We start from the raw sequence: 7,396 nt of genomic DNA on the forward strand, positions 1-7,396 counted from the left end.
ACTAATTCTAGTATCAACCAAAGACTAAATATCTAGTGTCCCTTTCATGGCTCCGTCATGCACAAAGCAGACGTGCAGAATTTTTTTAAATAATCTGCATCATATAAAAAACTAACATTCATGAAATACAGAACATGGTTGACTTTCAGTGATAAAGTCTTTAAGAGACTCACCCTTAAACGCGAAGGCCAAGAGGAATCCCCATAGTTGTATGTGACCTCCTCATCTGGAAAGATATGTCTTATACTAAACAGACACAGGTGTGGCCTTCCGTCAACAATGATTGTCTTGACTTTGCAATTTGGATTTTTGTCATCATCATTCCTCCACCGTCCTCTTTTGTTGCATCTATGCTGTGATAAAAATAGTGCAGTAAGAAACTTAAAACATAGACACACACTGAAACATACGGTTCTAACTGAACATTTGGGTTAGGCTAACCTTGGCCTATTTAACCTATATTCAAATACACATTGTGAAAGTTAACTTGACTTCCTAAGAATTTAATAGGTCAGATGATCCACTTAAGGTAAAAAAAATACCCCAGTTGAACAATAACCATGTTATTGATTATCACTAACTAATAAGTTCCTAATGTTATGAGAACCCTAGCAAATCTGCTATTGTAATAGTGCGGCACGATTAATCTTATCGCAATCGTAATCGCGATGTCAAGCCTGTGCGATTATATGGCGCAAAATGCTGCGATTTTATGTAAAATAAACAATGGGCTGTTAACGCAATTAACGCAGCATCTGTTATTTTTTGTCATCCTTTGGCTAGTGTTACATGATAATGCTCTCATGCGATTGCTTAAAACCATTCATGCGAGACAAGTCAAAAGAGAGCGCGCTGAATGTCCGACTGTGACTCACAGAAAGACACGCGCCAGAATACAGTTCTCTTTCGCTCTTGAACGAACAACAACACACACAATTATGCCAAAATGTCGTTTGTCGAGTATCTTCATAACATAAGAGCAGTCTTATGATGGACGTATAGAGTTGTGAGAGGATGAGGCGCATGTGAGATCCGTGTCTCTGTCAGCAGCGGCTGCTCTTAAAGGGCCAGCAGCCAAAGCTTTCTGTCAGTAAAGTTAATCACAGAACAAAGGGGACAGAGAAAATTACTCACTGCTCTTGACTAAAGAACTTATGTAGCTTTAATAAGGATTAGTCTATTTATTATTTATGCAGCGCAGAGTCGCAGACTGTTTGATAACTTTATTAAATTTCTGCATACCTGTTAGACAGGAAGGGCACAGGTAAATATGACATGTCATTTATAATGGGTTTATGTGAGGATTATTTGAAGTTCACTTAAATTAAAAGCTGTTCTATTTTTTGACGTCTAATAAATGTTTTTAAAAAAAATTATAGCTTTCAATTGTAATGATGGAATCACTGTAATGTTGGATGGCTCTAATTAATGTTTTAAATGGGGGTGGATTAATTTTTATCCAGACATCAATGGCTTAGATGTTATCAATCATTTAGTTGTTGCTAGTTTGAGTTGAGAAATACACATTTCAGAATTATCACTAATCTGTGTGTGCATTTTGCTTTAGAACCAAGCAAGTTGACTCATGAAACCATTTGTTTATTATATCGCAATCGCATATTCCAATTGCAATATTGACCTCAATAATCACAATGACATTTTCCCCAAATCGTGCAGCCCTATATTGTAATAATAATAGTAATAATAATAAATCATAATCATAACTGTTTTTATTAGAATGACATGCAACTAGTTTGCTCTGAATATGAACCAAAAATAAATAAACCAAAAAAGAAACAGCCAGCTTACCAATAACGTGTTCCATTCCATGTGAAGTCAAACAAGTAGTTGCCTTGAACATCTTTAACATGTTTACTTTGAGAGAGAATCCCACGATATTCAACAACAAAGGTGGATGGTTCAATGTGCTCAAGTGCAAACACACCTCTCCCTAAAAGGGCAAAAAAAAATATAATAATACAAATAAAACATGAATCCAAGTGCACCTATATGTTACACAGCTAACCAACCTATCCTTTTAAAGAGTTAAATCCTGTAAAACTGTGTAATGTAATATGAGGTGCAGGAAATAAAAAAAATAAAAAAAATAATCAAGCATTGGTTTTCACTGTGATATAGCCTACTAGTTGAATTTGGTTACACTATTCTCTGTATACATAGTTTTATGTATTTATTTTAAAATAATAATTATAAAAAAAATGTTTAAAGTTTTTTTTTTTCATCTCTTAACCTTTATGAAAATGAGCGGCTTACCCAAGGGTAAAATGTGTGAATGTGAAAGATCATGTCCAGACTGCCAGCAATAGGCCTACTTTTCATTCTTACAAGTGCATGCCTACTTTATGATTTGATTTGCCTGCAGTCTGAACATAGTCAAATTGCCTTGTGGTGCACAATTTACCTTTGAATGTGTTGATTTGTCGTCCCTCAATGAAGGCTTTGTCTTTGCCCGACAATATGTGTTCTTTTGCATCCTGCTCAGGTTTTATTCTCTTCTTTCTTAAAATGTTGACTGAAAACATTCCAGACAACATAATTAGTATGTATTTATAAATATATATATATATATATATATATATATATATATAGATAGATAGATAGATAGATAGATAGATAGATATGCTTTATATGCAGTACATTATTGTCAGACTGTAGTCTATATCAATAAATACAACATTTTACACAGAAATAGTTGATCAGTGAGGTTTTGAGGCTTGTTACTTTTGATAAGAAACAGTCTCCGATTTCAAATTCAGTCCATTTTAATACCATTTTATCACTCTTTAATGTGGCGCCTCAGATCAAATGAAGCTAAACTCGTTACTTAGAAAAATTAACTATAGAGAGAAAGTTTTAGAAAATGTTACATGTATTACACCTGATTTACATTAAAATAATAAATGTAAAATCGAATTGGAAATAGAATCGAAAGCACGTGAATTAAAATTGAATGGAATCATAAAATGTCTGCTAATATCCAGCCCTAAAATGAATCAACCAGATAATTTTGGCAAGTCATTCTAATGACAGTAACGTTACATTAATGAAAGTATACTTTTACATTAGTCTCGTTTCTGTTTATTTAATATATTTCTGTATCTTACTGTATTAAACTGTAAATTCATCCACTCAACTTTACCAGTCATCACGATGACAACATAGATTTGATTTATTTCAAAATGTAAATTAATTCTCTCAAGCATCCATGGAGATGTATCTTTCATCAACTAATACTAATACTAGTATCCAACTGCTTATGGACTTATATTAGCCACGTTTAGTGGCCACGTTTAAAGTAATGTAACTAACGTTATTAAAAACTGTCTGACTCATGACACTTAACTCCATAAAGGTAGAATATATAAATAAACGCACTTACCTTCCTCGTGATAAAGTGAAAATCTCCCACTATAGCTCGTCAACTTCTGCTAATTAATCTTTCATGATGATGATTAATCTTCTGATTAATCACACCGTCACACCACACGTCTGCGATAGAAGATCAGAGGCGCAGGCGCGCTGACTTTGACGGATGTGAAATGCAGCCAATCACTGACGAGGATTCCAGCAGCCAATCACTGACGAGGATTCCAGCGTTCCACCAATGAATCGCGCTTGGGCGTGGTCTGGGTGTATGAAATGTGTATGATACTGCAGTAGCGTCGAATTTCACATAGAGGGAGATTATACACTCTGAGCATACTCTGGCACACACTGAAAAACGGGTACAACGGATTTATAAGGACATATTGAGAAAAAGCGGGAGGTGGTTAGGCGCAGCCTGATAAGCCTTTCTACACTGCTCGACTTATGAGGACAGTAGTGCTGTCCTTGTAGTTACGGTATGTCCTCATAGAGTCGGTATGTATCCATGGTTTTTGTCCTCATAATCCGGTCGCACCAACGCACACACACACACACACACACACACACACACACACACACACACACACACACACACACACACACACAGAGAGAGAGAGAGAGAGAGAGAGAGAGAGAGAGAGAGAGTCCTGCAGCAATAGATCCATGCTTGACAGTGTAATACACAATGGCTTTTTAACTCACCTGATTGATTGCAGTAGTGATAGGGGATAGATTGATTGATTGGCTATTCCTGAAACAGTGGCAGTGGAACCACTGATCAATATGGTTCTTCCCTCAACGTTCAACAGCACAAAACAATTAACATGTGGACCAGGAGAGGGGGATGATGGGATACATACAACACAAAATGGCAGCCTGCCATCTAGAAGAGGCAGACTTCAGATTCTACCTCCGAAACTGGTGCTGGAGGATTTTTTTTGAAGAGTTCCGGATGAGCGAATAAAGGACAAATAAAAAAGATACAGTGAAATGCTAAATCAATAAATGGCAAACGCTGGGGGGAAACAAATTTTAAAGGTATAATTCACTCAAAAATTAAAAATCGGTCATCATTTACTCACGCGGATGTTGTTTCAAAACTGTAGGACTTTCTATCCTCTGTGAAACATAAAACAAGATATTTTGATACAGCCTAATGTTTTTTTTTTGTCCATACAATTGAAGTCAATGGGCTTCAATGTTGTTTGGTTACCAACATTCTTCATATCTTCTTCTTTTGAATTTTCATTTTTGGGTTGACTATATCCCTTTAACAAGATACTTTGTAAAATCAATATAAGGCCATTTCTGGCCCTTTTTTTGTCTTTTTGTAGCTAATATAAATCTGTGTAGGCATGTTAATCCACAAAGAAACAAAGGGAAAAAAGAAATGTGTTTATTGGTATTTCATTTTGATTATTAATAATTAGCATTAAATGCTAATATAACAAGAGGAGAAATGTGAACAAAGAAGAGGAAGATGGAGGACAATGCATGTCATGCGCTTGCAACAAAGCACGTGTGTGTGTGTGTGTGTGTGTGTGTCAGAGAGACCTTAGAAATTATTACTATTGATTTCTATCCTTGAGATGTGGAAATGTTACCAGACGGCTGCAGGATGATCATCGCACAAACCTACCATTTGCTAAAGGAGGTGAACTCCTATAAATTCATCCATATTTTTTTTGTAATATGACAGGTAGTTTAAGTCTCTGCTTTAGAAAACTCACTCATTTAGCATTATTTGTCATCATATATTATAAGACAATGGTTATTGTGCTAATATAATTTTTGCTTGATCACAGAACATTATCAGAATTGTTGCCCATGCGCTGCCAGTCAAATGTTCGTGTCTCGTTTCAGAAGTTCCCGCGCTGCTCTGCCATGTGCCGAGTCCCCCGCTCGCAGTATTCAAATTACAGCAACAATTCAATAAATATTAAGTCTGCAAACTGGCTCTGGGTATGAATTACACAGAAGCACAATCTGGCAACTTCGAAAACCTCCCATGTGGTTGGAAATGCTATTGATTTCAATTCTTACATGATTTCAATATTGATAAGAACTCAGCTGAGTGATATAAATTATTTGATGAGGAATTTATTATTTATGGGCGATATTTTGGATGTGAAATTTGGTGTGTGTGTAAACATATAAATAAATTAAATGATATTCTTTTGAATATTCATTTTTTTATCCTTAATAATTACTGTAATAAATAAATACATTATTTTGTGAATTATATCAAAGGCCATTTCTGATCTTTTTTTTAAATTCTCACTAATAAAATAAATCAAAATCTTCTTTTGAATGATCATTTTTGGATGAAGTATCCCTTTAACTAGATATTTTTTAAATGCACTGTAACTGACCCTTTTGTCTGTCTGTCTGTCCATGTCTGTCTGTCTGTCCATCGATCCATCCATCCATCCATCTCTCTCTCTCTCTCTCTCTCTCTGGAAAAGAAATATAGAAGTATACAAGGTTTAATTAGGTTAGATGGCCAGGTTAGTTTCCAGCTGTTGAGGTGAACATCTTATTGTAAAAAGTTAAACAAACATGACATTTGGTTCAATTTATTGCGACAGGTTAGGCGATTAAGTTAATTTCCAGTCCTAATTTCTAACCAAACACAACAAAAGCAGGACATTAAAAGACAAACTTTGTCAGATAGAGCAACATATTTGATTCATCTTATTGCACCAATGCTAGTAAACATAAAAGTCTGATTTAGTTTAAGTTAGTTAGGCTAGATCCAGTGCATTTTCTGAGATATGAAGTTCTGAGAAAAACAGAGTCGATTGTAGTGTGACTTAGTCCTGCATGGCTGGACCGTGAGCTGTGAGGCTGTGATTATGAATTCTATTGTAGCTTCTCCACCAGCGTTTGCCACAACATATATGAAAGATTCTGCTCTCCCTCCCCCCTCTGTTGTCAAAGAGCAGTTTTCTTTGTTTCCATAGAGCCATGATTCTGTCAAAATCCCAGCGAGAGAAGGAAAGGGAGGAAAAATCAATCGCTCTCCATACAACACTGGGCGCCTCTGGCCAGAGAGACGGAAAGAGGAAGAAGGAAAAAGAGAAGAACACAAGAAGAATAAAAGAAAAAAGTGTGTGAGAGAGAGAAGATAGATGTAGAAACATGTTACTGTTCACTCTGACAAAATGACATGCATGTGTGAGTGTGTGTGTCTGTTTGGCATTGACAGGGAGAATGATCCATCTTCTGTGGCATCACTTCACCTGTCTAAATCATTGTCTGTCCAAGGGCCAGTATCACACACACAACATGTGTCTTTTTCATGCACACATTTAGCTAGCAAACTAAATGATGACATGTATAGACTTCTATTGTTTTTAAATAAAACTTGTTTTTTTTCACCATTAATCCATAAAGTGACATATATTTTGTTTATTTTTTCCTTTCAGTTTTTTGTTGAAGCCAGGAGCATGATCTGAAAAGTTGGGGTGTACGTAGTTAACCAGTCTCATGAACATTATGTGTTGTAATGTCCACCCAACTAATTTGCTAAAAGCTAGAGATTACCACTTTACCACAAATTTAGAGATTTGTTCAATCCACTTTCAATGCAACCAGTTTCAATTGCACTGTTAAGGTTTGTGAATTTTCAGTATTTTGCATGAGGTTGACCAACATCAAAATCAGATCTTCATATTCAAGTGCTACGATTAGACAAATATCACCAAATTAAACAAATAACACAAAATATTGCATATGTTCACTTGCTTGTTAAGCAAAATAATCTAAGAGTGAATTATTTTTTTCCTGGAAAAAGTGTATTCAGTAACTGTTGCAAATGTAATGCTTCTCATTTAAACCAACACATTTTTGGACTCATCCATCCACAGCTCATTCTTGCACTAGTCTTCTGGCTTATCCATGTGGTCTTTGGCAAACTTCAGACAGGAAGCACCTCTTGAAAAGTTGAATTTCCTTTTTGCTATCCTTCTATGCACATCATTCTTGTTCAGTGTTTGTCTGATGGTGG

General features: G+C 35.6%; 1 long non-coding RNA gene across 2 annotated transcripts; it reads right to left on the reverse strand.

The window, feature by feature from the left end:
- Positions 1 to 328: 328 nt before the first annotated feature.
- Positions 329 to 2,519, reverse strand: LOC130089392 (uncharacterized). Of its 2 annotated transcripts, none has more exons than XR_008807563.1 (3): positions 2,423 to 2,519; positions 1,810 to 1,951; positions 329 to 353 (listed from the first exon to the last, which is right to left on the reverse strand). It is a non-coding gene; the product is annotated as an uncharacterized LOC130089392 (long non-coding RNA). The 2 variants fall into 2 exon arrangements; XR_008807562.1 differs by having other exon boundaries at positions 331 to 348.
- Between the last annotated feature and the right edge of the window lie 4,877 nt (positions 2,520 to 7,396).

Source organism: Rhinichthys klamathensis, unplaced genomic scaffold (assembly GCF_029890125.1).
Source record: "Rhinichthys klamathensis goyatoka isolate OS25496 unplaced genomic scaffold, OSU_Roscu_1.1 h1tg000131l_1, whole genome shotgun sequence".
Taxonomy (NCBI): Eukaryota; Metazoa; Chordata; class Actinopteri; order Cypriniformes; family Leuciscidae; genus Rhinichthys; species Rhinichthys klamathensis.